The following is a 16,608-nucleotide window of genomic DNA, read 5'->3' as shown; positions in this document are numbered from 1 at the left end:
GGTTGTGAACCCTTAAAGAGATGGGTGGGGCTAAGGCTTAAGAGGTTGTGAACCCTTAAGGAGATGGGTGGGGCTAAGGCTTAAGAGGGTGTCAACCCTTAAAGAGATGGGTGGGGGTAAGGCTTAAGAGGGTGTGAACCCTTAAAGAGATGGGTGGGGCTAAGGCTTAAGAGGTTGTGAACCCTTAAAGAGATGGGTGGGGCTAAGGCTTAAGAGGTTGTGAACCCTTAAGGAGATGGGTGGGGCTAAGGCTTAAGAGGTTGTGAACCCTTAAAGAGATGGGTGGGGCTAAGGCTTAAGAGGTTGTGAACCCTTAAAGAGATGGGTGGGGCTAAGGCTTAAGAGGGTGTGAACACTTAAAGAGATGGGTGGGGCTAAGGCTTAAGAGGATGTGAACCCTTAAAGAGATGGGTGGGGCTAAGGCTTGAGAGGTTGTGAACCCTTAAAGAGATGGGTGGGGCTAAGGCTTAAGAGGTTGTGAACCCTTAAAGAGATGGGTGGGGGTAAGGCTTAAGAGGTTGTGAACCCTTAAAGAGATGGGTGGGGCTAAGGCTTAAGAGGTTGTGAACCCTTAAAGAGATGGGTGGGGCTAAGGCTTAAGAGGGTGTGAACCCTTAAAGAGATGGGTGGGGCTAAGGCTTAAGAGGGTGTGAACCCTTAAAGAGATGGGTGGGGCTAAGGCTTAAGAGGGTGTGAACCCTTAAAGAGATGGGTGGGGCTAAGGCTTAAGAGGGTGTGAACACTTAAAGAGATGGGTGGGGCTAAGGCTTAAGAGGGTGTGAACCCTTAAAGAGATGGGTGGGGCTAAGGCTTGAGAGGTTGTGAACCCTTAAAGAGATGGGTGGGGGTAAGGCTTAAGAGGGTGTGAACCCTTAAAGAGATGGGTGGGGCTAAGGCTTAAGAGGGTGTGAACTGTGCTGAATGGATGTTGACAAAGAAGGTCTCCATTACTAGCATCAAAACATTGAAAGACGGTTTTGCCAATAGTGGTAGGTGGATAATTTGTCCAGAGCTACAACAGGCTAACTTGCAATCATACCACACATAAAATCATTCAAATATGCACCAATTTTCAATATAAATAGCTGACAGGCAGCGTAGAGGCCTGGTGTAGCCTAGAGGCCTGGTGTAGCCTAGAGGCCTGGTGTAGCGTAGAGGCCTGGTATAGCCTAGAGGCCTGGTGTAGCGTAGAGGCCTGGTGTAGCCTAGAGGCCTGGTGTAGCGTAGAGGCCTGGTGTAGCGGAGAGGCCAGGTGTAGCGGAGAGGCCAGGTGTAGTGGAGAAACCAGGTGTAGCGGAGAGGCCAGGTGTAGCGGAGAGGCCAGGTGTAGCGGAGAGACCAGGTGTAGCGGAGAAACCAGGTGTAGCGGAGAGGCCAGGTGTAGCGGAGAGACCAGGTGTAGCGGAGAGACCAGGTATAGCGGAGAGGCCTGGTGTAGCCGAGAGACCAGGTGTAGCGGAGAGGCCAGGTGTAGCGGGAGGCCAGGTGTAGCGTAGAGGCCTGGTGTAGCGGAGAGGCCTGGTGTAGCGTAGAGGCCTGGTGTAGCGGAGAGGCCTGGTGTAGCGTAGAGGCCTGGTGTAGCGGAGAGGCCAGGTGTAGCGGAGAGACCAGGTGTAGCGGAGAGGCCAGGTGTAGCGTAGAGGCCTAGCGGAGAGGCCTGGTGTAGCGTAGAGGCCTGGTGTAGCGTAGAGGCCTGGTGCAGCAGAGAGGCCAGGTATAGCGGAGAGGCCAGATGTAGCGGAGAGGCCAGGTGTAGTGGAGAGGCCTGGTGCAGCGGAGAGGCCAGGTGTAGCAGAGAGGCCAGGTGCAGCAGAGAGGCCAGGTGCAACAGAGAGGCCAGGTGCAACAGAGAGGCCAGGTGCAGCAGAGAGGCCTGGTGCGTCATTGCGCATTAAAGAACAGTGAAGACAAGCAGCTCAGAAAGCTCCCCTATTGATCTTGTTTATGGACAAAAACATGATCCTACCTAGAATAGCCTACAGCATCACAATTCTATGAATTATTACTTACGTTATCATTTTCAAGTTAGTACAATTGAGTACAATTGTACTCTAGGTTGTAAACTGCAGTGAAAATGTCAGTTGAATAATGGCGAAAAATAATGTTGAACGTTTCATTCCATTTGGATGAGTTGTGGGTCTACTCTGGAGTAGATAATAATGTAAGTAATAATTCATTGAATTGTGGCGCTGTAGGCTTATAGAAAGAAACACCCGTCTACTAACCACAGGTCCTGGCAATCATCATTACCTACACCTGTTCTCCTTTACTACACACAACCAGTTTGTGTCCAGTGGGTATTGGAATCTAGAATCTCTGTAGGCTTATAGAAAGAATCATCATTACCTACACCTGTTCTCCTTTACTACACACCTGAACTTCATTATCACTTTGATTACCTTTCCCTTATTCAACTCTCAGTAGCCCTCAGTCATCCGACAGTTTTGGTTTGCTTTCATGTTCAGAACCCATCTCCTGTTTTGTTCATTTGCCTTGAATCTTTGTTATTATTATGCTCTTCTTCAGCACCTGCTTCCTGACTCCCTGCGTATGACGTGACAGAATACTGCCTCGCCTTATGGAAGCAGCAAAGGATAAAACCATCTTCCAGACGGTCAAGAAACAGGATCATCTACTCCACCAACTCCACGACCAGCTGGTGCAACTGGGTACCGCCCTGGAGGAGGTCCTCCTCGTTCTCCGCCGCCTCGACTCCACTAACTCCACGACCAGCTGGTGCAACTGGGTACGGCCCTGGAGGAGGTCCTCCTCGTTCTCCGCCGCCTCGACACCACTAACTCCACGACCAGCTGGTGCAACTGGGTACCGCCCTGGAGGAGGTCCTCCTCGTTCTCCACCGCCTCGACTCCACCAGCTAGGTTCTCAATACCCCTATGCCTCCTACAACTGGTTGTCACACTGAGCCAGCCCCCAAGCCTACACAGCCGTCCGCCCAGGTCAGCGATGCCTGACTGTCCCTGCTGGAAAAGTATGACTTTACTCCATCAAAATGCCTTGGATTTCTACTCCAGTGCTCCCTCTATTTCACCAATCAGACGGGAGCCCCCACCACCGAGAGGTCCACGATATTTTCCCTGCTGACCGGGTGGGTGTTGGTGTGGGCTATGGCCGTCTGGGAGAGAGGAGAGGAGGAGATGGGTTCCTGTGAGAGGTTCATGGCTCTGTTCAGAGGATCTTCGACCATCCTCCAGAGGGCGGAGAGGGAGGTGAGTGACTTCTCTGGGATCGCCGGGATAAACTTATTTGGGAGCGCCGGTGCCGACCTCACCACTCGCTTCCCTCCTTCGGCTGTCCTGAGGCAGAGCCTGAACCCATGAAGGTAAGGGTCACACACATCTCCGCGGCAGAGCGGCATCACCGGAGACAGCTGGGGCTCTGTCCGTATTGTGACCAGAAGGGGCGCCAGCTTCAGCGGTGTCCGGTGCGTCCCAACCTGGGGTACACTAGAGCAGAGGGGTGACCCCTTGACCTTCCGTCTCCCAGGGTAGGTGTGAGTTTTCCATTTTCATCGTTTTCCCCCAAAACCCTTTCTGGTTCCCATTTCACTGGCTGTCTGTCCTTCAAGTGTTGTCTCTACAGCTCTAGTGGACTCCAGAGCCGCGGGGAATTCCATCGACCAGGCCCTTGCCTCCTCCCTGAACATAACCTCTTACCCGTTCTCCGCTAACTTATTCCGGTCCAAGCCCTGGATAAACAGCCATTTGGATCTGGCACAGTCACACACATCACAGCGCCCCTAACCCTCACAGTGGGACGCCATGCACCAGGAAAGCCTTCCCTTCCTCATCAACACTTCACACACAAAGTAATCCTCGGCCACAACCCCACCGTCTCCTGGTCGAAGATGAAAATGACTGCCTGGGGACCGGGATGCCGGAGGACCTGCTTTTTTCCGTACCCTGTGGTTTCACGCCGGTTGAGAGTCCTGTAAGTGCCCTCTAGCCCATCAATCCGTCCTGCCATATCGCTGACCCCGTGTTTCGGTACATAGATGTGGACATCCGCCAGGCTCTGGAGAGGGAAGTCGCTCTTGCTGTCTGCCCTCCAGAACGCATCTACTCCTGGACTTCACCTTGACTACCCTCCCTTTATTTAACCCTCAGTAGCGTCAGTCATCAGGGACTATTGGTTTGTTTTTATGTTCATTACGCATCTTCTGTGTTTCATCGTTGTTATTACACTTTCCTTCTGTTTCCTGATTCCCTACATATACGTGCCGTGCACATGTTCCTCATTTCCAACTATAACATAATTCCAGCATCAAAACTGTGCAACGGCCATTCAATGAATGGGAACAGATATGTGAATATATATATATATATATATATTTTACGTTGGGGAGGGAGGTGCATTTAATTTAATGACACCTTAAGTTGGACGAGAACCATTTCCGATTCCATGTAGAATCCTTTTCACTGAGGGTCCTACATGGAACCCAAAATAGTTCTACTTTAACCCCCCCCCCCCTCACACCCCCACCCCCCCCAGAAAATCTACCTGGACCCAAGAAGGGGACAGTTTAAGAACCTTTTGTCCTTCTGTCCCGTGGTCTATGTCTGTCTACTGATCTAAATCTCTAGAGGAAATATTCCCCTGTTCTCGAACAGGTGACCTCTCTGTTCCGTAACTCACCATGTAAACAACTGGCTATTAATTAAGGCTCGGTCATTTGGTACCACTTTATAGTTAAATATCCTTGCGTATATATTTCATCCTTTTTTTCGGCAGATTCTTGTCCCTGATGTTATGGAGGGAAAAACGGGTTTGAAAAAGGGGGGTGGGGGGTGGAGAGAGGAGAGGGGGCTCCCTCCTAGGTCCCCCCCCATACATCCCTGTATTGAATATGAAAATATATGATGGTATAATGTGTTCAGTATGCCAGCATGAAGGAAACCATATGAACAGGAGGCCAGACAAAGAGCCTACTGTGCTCCAAGTACGACCACTCCCCCCTCTTCTCCCTTCCCCTTCTCTCTTTCCCCTCTGTCTTATTCAATTGAGGGAGCAGGAGGAGAGAGAAAGAGAGAGAGATGAGAACAGAGCCCTGCTCAGGGAGAAAGAGAGAGAAAGTCCTACTCAGAGAGTGAGAGGGGAAGGGGGGGAAGTCCTACTCAGAGAGCGAGAGAGAAAGAGAGGGTGAGAGAGATATGAGAGAGTTCGACACAGACAGAGGTAGAAGAGGGAGCCCTGAGGAGCTAAAAAGGGGCAGGACAAACTAGCCACGCGCCTCGCACACACAGACCCACCGGAGTACAGGTGAGCTGCAACTACTAGTGTACAGCTGCTATCTGTTATACAGGAAACATCTCCAATCGGTTGCTTTGTAACGGCTAGATTAGACTTTTTGGCTTTTTGGCACAGTGACGTTTAGATGCACTTTGATGACAAACATCTGTCGGTTGATGTTTAGTCACCTTCCCTTTGTGCAGGCTGTAGGTTTGCAGAGGGGGCTGGTTAATTAACTGGTGGTCACATTACCACTGCGGTCAGCTAGAGCTGTCACTGATAGACTAGCCTATTGTCTTGACTGTGACTGTGTGGAGTCTTGATGTGGCCAGTCCCAGTTAGGGATGTGGCCGTGTAGAGTATTCCCTTGATGTGGCCAGTCCCAGGGACTTAGAGCATAGAGTATTGACTGTGACTGTGTGGAGTCTTGATTGAGTCCCAGTTGACTGTGTGGAGATTATTCTTGACTGTGTGGAGTCTTGATGTGGCCAGTCCCAGTTAGGGACTTAGAGCAGCCGTATAGATTATTGACTGTGACTGTGTGGAGTCTTGATGTGGCCAGTCCCGGTTAGGGACTTAGAGCAGCCGTGTAGATTATTGACTGTGACTGTGTGGAGTCTTGATGTGGCCAGTCCCAGTTAGGGACTTAGAGCAGCCGTGTAGAGTAACGTTAGAGGATGTAACAGATGGAGGGGTAGCTAGCTGGAGACTGTATTGTCTTGACTGTGACTGTGTGGAGTCTTGTAGGCGCGTAGAGTAACGTTAGAGGATGTAACAGATGGAGGGGTAGCTAGCTGGAGACTGTATCGTCTTGCCTTCCTATGATACAGCAGGTGAGGAACCTGTATAATGGTTAAAGAGAGCCATTACAGTCCGTTTTTATACCCTATGATAATTAATTAATTAATTGGTTATTACAGATGTAACGTTTTCAAGTCGATGCTATGAAATCGACACCTGATTTATACAGGTAACTCTGTTGATGTCTTGGGAATGTAGTGTACTTTTACATAACTTTTAATAACACAAATATTAACACAACATGCAACAATTTCAACGTTTTTTACTCGGGCACCCGAGTGGTGCAGCAGTCTAATGCCCTATATCTCAGTGTAACAGGTAACACTACAGTCCCTGGTTCAAATCCAGGCTGTATCACATTGAGCTATGATTGGGAGTCCAATCCTCAGCGAAATGTGCACATGTGTAATGATCATGCTGTTTAATCAGCTTCTTAATATGCCTGTCAGGTGGATGGATTATCTTGGCAAAGAAGAAATGCTCACTAACAGGGATGTGAACAGATTTGTGCAGAAAAAATAAGATAATTAAGCTAGTTGTGCGTATAGAACATTTCTGGAAAATGTTATTTCAGCTCATGAAACATGAGACCTATACTTTACATGTTGCGTTTATATTGTTGTTCAATATTTCAGCACCTCCCTTCTCTGAAGCTTTAAACTCTTACGTGTTTTATTCCATCTTCTAAGAGTTTTGGATGAAAGAAACTCTTGGAATGCTGTGTTGGTTTAACACACCTATTGTAGGTAATCTATTTATCATTTAATCATTATTTAAAGTTCTCCACCTGCAGCTCCCCGTGTGGGCTGTGTTTCATATCTCACACACTCAATTACAGGCTTTATTATCACATAATGTAGGAGACTCAATATGAGAGAGAGAGAGGAGGAGAGCGAGGAAGGCAGCTGTAGCTAGAAGAGAGAGAGAGAGAGAGAGAGAGAGAGAGAGAGAGAGAGAGAGAGAGAGAGAGAGAGAGAGAGAGAGAGAGAGAGAGAGAGAGAGAGAGAGAGAGAGAGAGAGAGCATAATTTCTGAGGTTGATTGAAGTCTGTGCTTGACGTTGTTTTGATTTTTAGTCATCACCTCCAACACAAGCCAAGGCATGCCGGGGCTATCACTGCCCCCCTCCCTCCTCATTCTTCTCACTCCTCCTCCTCCTCTTCTGAAGTGGAATCACAAACCAGGAATGCAATTTTTTTTGCAAAACCCAAAATTATTTTGGAAGTCATTAAATGGCCCTTTGTGTCTGAACAGGAAAGAGTAGAGTAGATCCTGCTTAGACCCCTGTCTGTGCTGTGTGTGTGTGTGTGTGTCTGTGTGTGTACCTACAGCCCCCGGAGGGTTGCCATGGCAACCTGTCAGTCAAGGTATGCACTCGCCTGAAAAATATGGCATAGGTAACGGATACACTTGAAATCCTCTCAGGAATGCTCTCTCTCACTCGTCTGATATTCATACTCACATATCACATTATTCTATTAGTACATGGAGTGGGTATTACATAGAGTGGGTATTACATAGAGTGGGTATTACATAGAGTGGGTACTACATAGAATGGGTACTACATAGAGTGGGTACTGTATAGAGTGGGTATTACATAGAGTGGGTACTATAAAGAGTGGGTATTACATAGAGTGGGTAGTGTATGGAAGTATACAGACATGTGAACTGTAGACAGATGAACGGTATGACAGTACTGTTAAGGTAAGCTGATTGACAGGTGAACTGATAGACAGGTAAGCTGAAAGACAGGTGAACTGATAGACAGGTAAGCTGAAAGACAGGTGAACTGATAGACAGGTAAACTGACAGACAGGTGAAATGACAGACAGGTGAACTGACAGACAGGTGAACTGACAGACAGGTGAAATGACAGACAGGTGAACTGACAGACAGGTGAAATGACAGACAGGTGAACTGACAGACAGGTGAAATGACAGACAGGTGAACTGACAGACAGGTGAAATGACAGACAGGTGAACTGACAGACAGGTGAACTGACAGACAGGTGAAATGATAGACAGGTGAAATGATAGACAGGTGAAATGACAGACAGGTGAAATGATAGACAGGTGAAATGATAGACAGGTGAAATGACAGACATGATGGGGTCAGGGTGCGATGGGGTCAGGGAGCGATGGGGTCAGGGGCGATGCTGTCAGGGAGCGATGGGGTCAGGGAGCGATGCTGTCAGGGAGCGATGGGGTCAGGGACGATGCTGTCAGGGAGCGATGTGGTTAGGGAGCGATGGGGTCAGGGACCGATGTGGGCCGGGAGCGATGGGGTCAGGGAGCGATGGGGACAGGGAGCGATGGGGTCAGGGAGCGATGAGATCAGGGAGCGATGAGATCAGGGAGCGATGGGGTCAGGGAGCGATGGGGTCAGTGAGTGTTGTATAGCGGGATGTTCCTGAACTTCAAAATCCACAATTACATCATAATTCTACACACGTCCAAAAACCTAATCTCGGTACCCAGAACCAAGTCTCCTGCATGAGATACTATCCACAGTTGTTCTGAATAATAAACCCAAACACGAGGGTCGTATAGTTCAGTTCAGGATTTGTGAGGGATATAATAAGACCTGTTGATGTTTGTAGAACACATCCAAGCAGCATGACTGTGGACTTATTGGTCATTATGATTGTTGGAATATGGACACAAAACAGAGGTTGTGGAGTTCAGGGTTTTAAAGTTTTTTTGTTTTGTTTTTAAAGTTAAGAATCAGGAGAAACACAGAGTGTTATGAAGTTTAGGATTTGATGGAAGCTTTCCCGGTGATTTCACTGTAGGGTCAGTGGTATTTCTGAATACAGACAGACAGAGGTAGTGTAGTCCAGGATTGGTGAGATAGTCAGACATTTGCTTTCCCGGTGATTTCACTGTAGGGTCAGTGGTATTTCTGAATACAGACAGACAGAGGTAGTGTAGTCCAGGATTGGAGAGATAGTCAGACATTTGCGACGTCTTGCTCATGTTTTTCTGAACTAAGAAGTTGTCTTAAATTGGTCTAAATTGTGAAGGGGTAGTGCCGTTCTGGATTTGAGGGATATGTATAATAAATAAATATATATTTTAAGACAATTGAACATACGTGTTATGTTTGCCTGCCAGATTTAGTAACTATTTTCCCAGTCAGTCTGAACGATACCAACTCCAACACATGTACACAGTCTTGTGGTGAACAAATATTTACATATTATATTAAAAGATTTGTATCGGAACCGAATTCTAGACATTCTTCGAGCAGATGTCCCTCAACGGAACAGATGGTCGCCACTTTGTAGATCCAAGATTGTAAACATCCAACTGGATGTGAACGTGTTGAAATTGACTCAACCTGTCGTCAACATCCGTATCTCAAACTTCCCCAGTGATGAAGTCTGTCAGAATGACGCTGTACAAGTAAACGGAATACAGAATACAAAAACCCAAATCGTATGTATGAAATAAAACGTGGCAAACTCAAAATGATGTCGTTAAAATCGAAACGATGATAACCAGATTGATGTCAGCACATCTGTCCTCCCTCCTTCACACATCAACAAGAGTCAAAGACACCTCTTGTCATTAATGTGTTCCAAATGGTATACTATACGTAAGTAGTGTACTATAGGGATCCATTTTTTTTTAACCTTTATTTAACTTGGCAAGTCAGTTAGGAAAAAAATCTTATTTTCAATGACAGCCTAGGAACAGTGGGTTAACTGCCTGTTCAGGGGCAGAATGACAGATTTGTACCTTGTCAGCTCAGGGGTTTGAATTTGCAACCTTGCGGTTACTAGTCCAACGCTCTAACCACTAGGCTACCCTGCCTCCCCAATATTGTTACAGTAAACTCAGAATATGGTTCCCAATCAGAGACAGCTGTTTATTCTCTGTGTTGGTTGGGGCGTGATAGTGACTAGGGTGGGTCATCTAGGTGATTAATGGTTTATATTGGCCTGATATGGTTCCCAATCAGAGACAGCTGTTTATTCTCTGTGTTGGTTGGGGCGTGATAGTGACTAGGGTGGGTCATCTAGGTGATTAATGGTTTATATTGGCCTGATATGGTTCCCAATCAGAGACAGCTGTTTATTCTCTGTGTTGGTGGGGGAGTGATAGTGACTAGGGTGGGTCATCTAGGTGATTAATGGTTTATGTTGGCCTGATATGGTTCCCAATCAGAGACAGCTGTTTATTCTCTGTGTTGGTGGGGGAGTGATAGTGACTAGGGTGGGTCATCTAGGTGATTAATGGTTTATGTTGGCCTGATATGGTTCCCAATCAGAGACAGCTGTTTATTCTCTGTGTTGGTGGGGGAGTGATAGTGACTAGGGTGGGTCATCTAGGTGATTAATGGTTTATATTGGCCTGATATGGTTCCCAATCAGAGACAGCTGTTTATTCTCTGTGTTGGTGGGGGAGTGATAGTGACTGGGGTGGGTCATCTAGGTGATTAATGGTTTATATTGGCCTGATATGGTTCCCAATCAGAGACAGCTGTTTATTCTCTGGGTTGGTGGGGGAGTGATAGTGACTAGGGTGGGTCATCTAGGTGATTAATGGTTTATGTTGGCTTAATTCTTGTACCTCTGTGCCCCTGAGTGTGTCTTTAATTCCAGTTTGTCTAAAAATACAAATTAACAATTGATATGTTGGAATCACATGCCCATTTCAACCAAAAACATCTAAGTTCAAGAATAGGACTATATCAAGTTAAATTCACGTTAAATACAGTTTAATTTGATTTAATTTACATTTTTTGGTTGAGATGGAGACTTGAGTCCTACATATTCAAACAAATTTGATTTGTCACATACACATATTTATGCATATGTTATTGTGGGTGTAGCGAAATGCTTGTGTTCCTAGATCCAAAAGGTACAGTAATATTTAACAATTCACAATGATACACACATCAAAAAGTAAAATAATGGAATTAAGAAATATATAAACATTAGAACGAGCAATGTCGGAGGGGCATTGACTAAAATACAGTAGAATAGAATACAGTATAATAAAATACAGTAGAATAGAATACAGTAGAATAAAATACAGTATAATAAATACAGTAGAATAAAATACAGTAGAATAAAATACAGTAGAATAAATACAGTAGAATAAAATACAGTAGAATAAATACAGTAGAATAAAATACAGTAGAATAAATACAGTAGAATACAGTAGAATAAATGCAGTAGAATAAAATACAGTAGAATAAAATACAGTAGAATAAAATACAGTAGAATACAGTAGAAAAAAATACAGTAGAATAAAATACAGTAGAATAAATACAGTAGAATAAAATACAGTAGAATACAGTAGAATAAAATACAGTAGAATAAATACAGTATAATAAAATACAGTAGAATACAGTAGAATACAGTAGAATAAATACAGTAGAATAAATGCAGTAGAATAAAATACAGTAGAATAAAATACAGTAGAATAAAATACAGTAGAATACAGTAGAATAAAATACAGTAGAATAAATACAGTAGAATAAATACAGTAGAATAAAATACAGTAGAATACAGTAGAATACAGTAGAATACAGTAGAATAAATACAGTATAATAAAATACAGTATAATAAAATACAGTAGAATAAAATACAGTAGAATAAAATACAGTAGAATAAATACAGTAGAATAAATACAGAATAATAGAATACAGTAGAATAAATACAGTAGAATAGAATACAGTAGAATAAAATACAGTAGAATAAATACAGTAGAATAAAATACAGTAGAATAAAATACAGTAGAATAAATACAGTAGAATAAAATACAGTATAATAAATACAGTATAATAAATACAGTAGAATAAAATACAGTAGAATAAATACAGTAGAATAGAATCCCCCGATGATGCGTTGGGCAGACCGCACCTCCCTCTGGAGAGCCCTGTGGTTGTGGACGGTGCATTTGCCATACCAGGCGGTGATCCGGCTGACAGGGGTATGTGTACTTAACTTTACTATTTATAGTTATTACAACTTTTACTTCACTACATTCCAAAAGGAAATAATGTACTTTTTACTCCATACATTTTCCTTGACAACCAAAAGTACTTGTTACATTTTGAATGCTTAGCAGGACAGGAAAATTGTCAAATTCAAGCACTTATCAAGAGAACAAGTAGTCATCCCTACTGCCTCTGGCCTGGAGGACTCACTAAACAGAGAACAAGTAGTCATCCCTACTGCCTCTGGCCTGGAGGACTCACTAAACAGAGAACAAGTAGTCATCCCTACTGCCTCTGGCCTGGAGGACTCACTAAACAGAGAACAAGCAGTCATCCCTACTGCCTCTGGCCTGGAGGACTCACTAAACAGAGAACAAGTAGTCATCCCTACTGCCTCTGGGCTGGAGGACTCACTAAACAGAGAACAAGTAGTCATCCCTACTGCCTCTGGCCTGGAGGACTCACTAAACAGAGAACAAGTAGTCATCCCTACTGCCTCTGGCCTGGAGGACTCACTAAACAGAGAACAAGTAGTCATCCCTACTGCCTCTGGCCTGGAGGACACACTAAACAGAGAACAAGTAGTCATCCCTACTGCCTCTGGCCTGGTGGACTCACTAAACAGAGAACAAGTAGTCATCCCTACTGCCTCTGGGCTGGAGGACTCACTAAACAGAGAACAAGTAGTCATCCCTACTGCCTCTGGCCTGGAGGACTCACTAAACAGAGAACAAGTAGTCATCCCTACTGCCTCTGGCCTGGAGGACTCACTAAACAGAGAACAATTAGTCATCCCTACTGCCTCTGGCCTGGTGGACTCACTAAACAGAGAACAAGTAGTCATCCCTACTGCCTCTGGCCTGGAGGACTCACTAAACAGAGAACAAGTAGTCATCCCTACTGCCTCTGGACTGGTGGACTCACTAAACAGAGAACAAGTAGTCATCCCTACTACCTCTGGCCTGGTGGACTCACTAAACAGAGAACAAGTAGTCGTCCCTACTGCCTCTGGGCTGGAGGACTCACTAAACAGAGAACAAGTAGTCATCCCTACTGCCTCTGGCCTGGAGGACACACTAAACAGAGAACAAGTAGTCATCCCTACTGCCTCTGGCCTGGAGGACACACTAAACAGAGAACAAGTAGTCATCCCTACTGCCTCTGGCCTGGAGGACTCACTAAACAGAGAACAAGTAGTCATCCCTACTGCCTCTGGCCTGGTGGACTCACTAAACAGAGAACAAGTAGTCATCCCTACTGCCTCTGGCCTGGAGGACACACTAAACAGAGAACAAGTAGTCATCCCTACTGCCTCTGGCCTGGAGGACACACTAAACAGAGAACAAGTAGTCATCCCTACTGCCTCTGGCCTGGAGGACACACTAAACAGAGAACAAGTAGTCATCCCTACTGCCTCTGGCCTGGAGGACTCACTAAACAGAGAACAAGTAGTCATCCCTACTGCCTCTGGCCTGGAGGACTCACTAAACAGAGAACAAGTAGTCATCCCTACTGCCTCTGGGCTGGAGGACTCACTAAACAGAGAACAAGTAGTCATCCCTACTGCCTCTGGCCTGGAGGACTCACTAAACAGAGAACAAGTAGTCATCCCTACTGCCTCTGGGCTGGTGGACTCACTAAACACAAATGCATGTTGTGTAGATAATGTCTGAGTGTTGGAGCCCCTGGCTATCCATAAAGAAAATGGTGCTGTTTGCTTTGCTTCATATAAGGAATTGTAAATGATTTATACTTTTACTTTTGACACTTAAGTATATTTAAAACCAAATACTTTTAGATTTTTCCTCAAGTAGTATTTTACTGTCGGACTTTCACTTTTAATTGTGTAACTTTCTATTAAGGTATCTATACTTTTGGGTATCTATACTTTTGGGTGTCTATACTTTTGGGTATCTATACTTTTGGGTATCTATGCTTTTGGGTATCTATGCTTTTGGGTATCTATACTTTTGGGTGTCTATACTTTTGGGTGTCTATACTTTTGGGTATCTATGCTTTTGGGTATCTATACTTTTGGGTATCTATACTTTTGGGTATCTATACTTTTGGGTATCTATGCTTTTGGGTATCTATACTTTTGGGTATCTATGCTTTTGGGTATCTATGCTTTTGGGTATCTATGCTTTTGGGTATCTATGCTTTTGGGTATCTATACTTTTGGGTATCTATGCTTTTGGGTATCTATACTTTTGGGTATCTATGCTTTTGGGTATCTATACTTTTGGGTATCTATACTTTTGGCTATCTATACTTTTGGGTATCTATGCTTTTGGGTATCTATACTTTTGGGTATCTACACTTTTGAGTACTTTTTTCCACCACTGGTCTGTGTGTACCTCTGTGCGTGCCAGCGTGTTTATGGGTTTGGGGCCGATTGTCTTTGTTTTGGGGTCGTTAGGGGGTCATGGAAAACAACACTGTTCTTTGTTGTCTGTGTGACTTGACTATCACGTTGAACGTGACTCACAAACACAACAATCCGACAAGTCTGATCAGGGATGGGATACTCTGTCTCTGTCTCTCTGTCTCTCTGTCTCTGTCTCTCTTCTCCCTCTCGTTCTCTCTCTCTCATTCGCTCTCTCCCTCTCCTCTCTCTCTCTCCCCTCTCTCTTCTCCCTCTCCTCTCTCTCTCTCATTCTCTCTCTTTCTCATTCTCTCTCTCTCTTTCTCTCTCTTTCTCTCTCGTTCTCTCTCTCGTTCTCTCGTTCTCTCTCTGTCTCTCATTCTCTCTCCCCTCTCCCCTCTCCCCTCTCTCTCTCTCTCTCTCTCTCTCTCTCTCTCTCTCATTCTCTCTGTCTCTCTCTCTCTCTCTCTCTCTCTGACCCAGTCTAATGTAGACAAGTCTATCACTTGTTGACAGGAGTCTGGCCCATGCGGCTACCCACCTCTTCCTTAATGGTATCCTGTGTAAGGCCTGGGAGACCAAGCCAGCTCTCTGAACAGGGTATGTATGTGATTCTGTGAACTGATTGTATTCTGCTCTGTTTGTGTCTGTTTGGTCGTCTGCTCTGTTACTGTTGAAAACGTCTGATCAGAATGTTAATGTAATTCATTAGCTGTTTTTAATTGTATTTCTACACCCTGGGTATTTCTGAAGCAACATACAAGTTCAACCAGAGTTGGCGTTGTATTTTCCTGACTGTGAAAACCCAAAGGCTTCAGGCTTTAGTTGAACTAACTAATCAAAGTTAGTCATTCAAACTCAAACCAGATGTTTGCATGTGATTCAAACGGCAGAGGTTAACGAACCTCTTCATGTCAATGCAGTACCTCCACAACTAGTACGCACACCTGCGTTTTGTCTGGAGCTTTTCTTTTCTCCTCTCCCTGCGGTCACATTACGGGAACAAAGAGAAAGCAGTACGGTGGTGGACAGATGGGGTGCGGCCCAAATCACACCCTTTCCACCTATAGACAGACAGAAATGCACTACGTTTGACCAGAGACCTTTAGGTGGACTATAGGGAATAAAGGATGTAATTTGGGACAAAGACAAAACAGGCTGGTCCGATGGAGAGGTTCTGTTCCACTGTGTTACCTGTCTCCATCAGTAATACATTATGAAGAGGTTCTGTTCCACGGTGTTACCTGTCTCTATCAGTAATACATTATGAAGAGGTTCTGTTCCACTGTGTTACCTGTCTCTATCAGTAATACATTATGAAGAGGTTCTGTTCCACTGTGTTACCTGTCTCTATCAGTAATACATTATGAAGAGGTTCTGTTCCACTGTGTTACCTGTCTCTATCAGTAATACATTATGAAGAGGTTCTGTTCCACTGTGTTACCTGTCTCTATCAGTAATACATTATGAAGAGGTTCTGTTCCACTGTGTTATCTGTCTCTATCAGTAATACATTATGAAGAGGTTCTGTTCCACTGTGTTACCTGTCTCTATCAGTAATACATTATGAAGAGGTTCTGTTCCACTGTGTTATCTGTCTCTATCAGTAATACATTATGAAGAGGTTCTGTTCCACTGTGTTACCTGTCTCTATCAGTAATACATTATGAAGAGGTTCTGTTCCACTGTGTTACCTGTCTCTATCAGTAATACATTATGAAGAGGTTCTGTTCCACTGTGTTACCTGTCTCTATCAGTAATACATTATGAAGAGGTTCTGTTCCACTGTGTTACCTGTCTCTATCAGTAATACATTATGAAGAGGTTCTGTTCCACTGTGTTATCTGTCTCTATCAGTAATACATTATGAAGAGGTTCTGTTCCACTGTGTTACCTGTCTCTATCAGTAATACATTATGAAGAGGTTCTGTTCCACTGTGTTATCTGTCTCTATCAGTAATACATTATGAAGAGGTTCTGTTCCACTGTGTTACCTGTCTCTATCAGTAATACATTATGAAGAGGTTCTGTTCCACTGTGTTATCTGTCTCTATCAGTAATACATTATGAAGAGGTTCTGTTCCACTGTGTTACCTGTCTCTATCAATTAATACATTATGAAGAGGTTCTGTTCCACTGTGTTATCTGTCTCTATCAGTAATACATTATGAAGAGGTTCTGTTCCACTGTGTTATCTGTCTCTATCAGTAATACATTATGAAGAGGTTCTGTTCCACTGTGTTACCT

General features: G+C 44.6%; 1 protein-coding gene across 2 annotated transcripts in view; it reads left to right on the top strand.

Moving 5' to 3' along the window:
• Positions 1–5,067: 5,067 nt before the first annotated feature.
• LOC118363914 (synaptopodin-like) overlaps positions 5,068–16,608 on the top strand; it is a 66,274-nt gene continuing 54,733 nt past the window's right edge. The window contains exon 1 of one of the 2 annotated variants that reach the window (XM_052487366.1): positions 5,068–5,277. The gene's annotated coding sequence lies outside the window, so the exon portion shown is untranslated. Of the gene's footprint in view, positions 5,278–14,745; positions 14,962–16,608 lie in introns of those variants that run through there. The other variant, XM_052487367.1, reaches the window with a different exon arrangement.

The sequence above is a fragment of the Oncorhynchus keta genome, chromosome 30 (assembly GCF_023373465.1).
Source record: "Oncorhynchus keta strain PuntledgeMale-10-30-2019 chromosome 30, Oket_V2, whole genome shotgun sequence".
NCBI lineage: Eukaryota > Metazoa > Chordata > Actinopteri > Salmoniformes > Salmonidae > Oncorhynchus > Oncorhynchus keta.
Note: the sequence above shows the minus strand (reverse complement) of the source record. Positions and strands in the feature narration are given on the sequence as shown.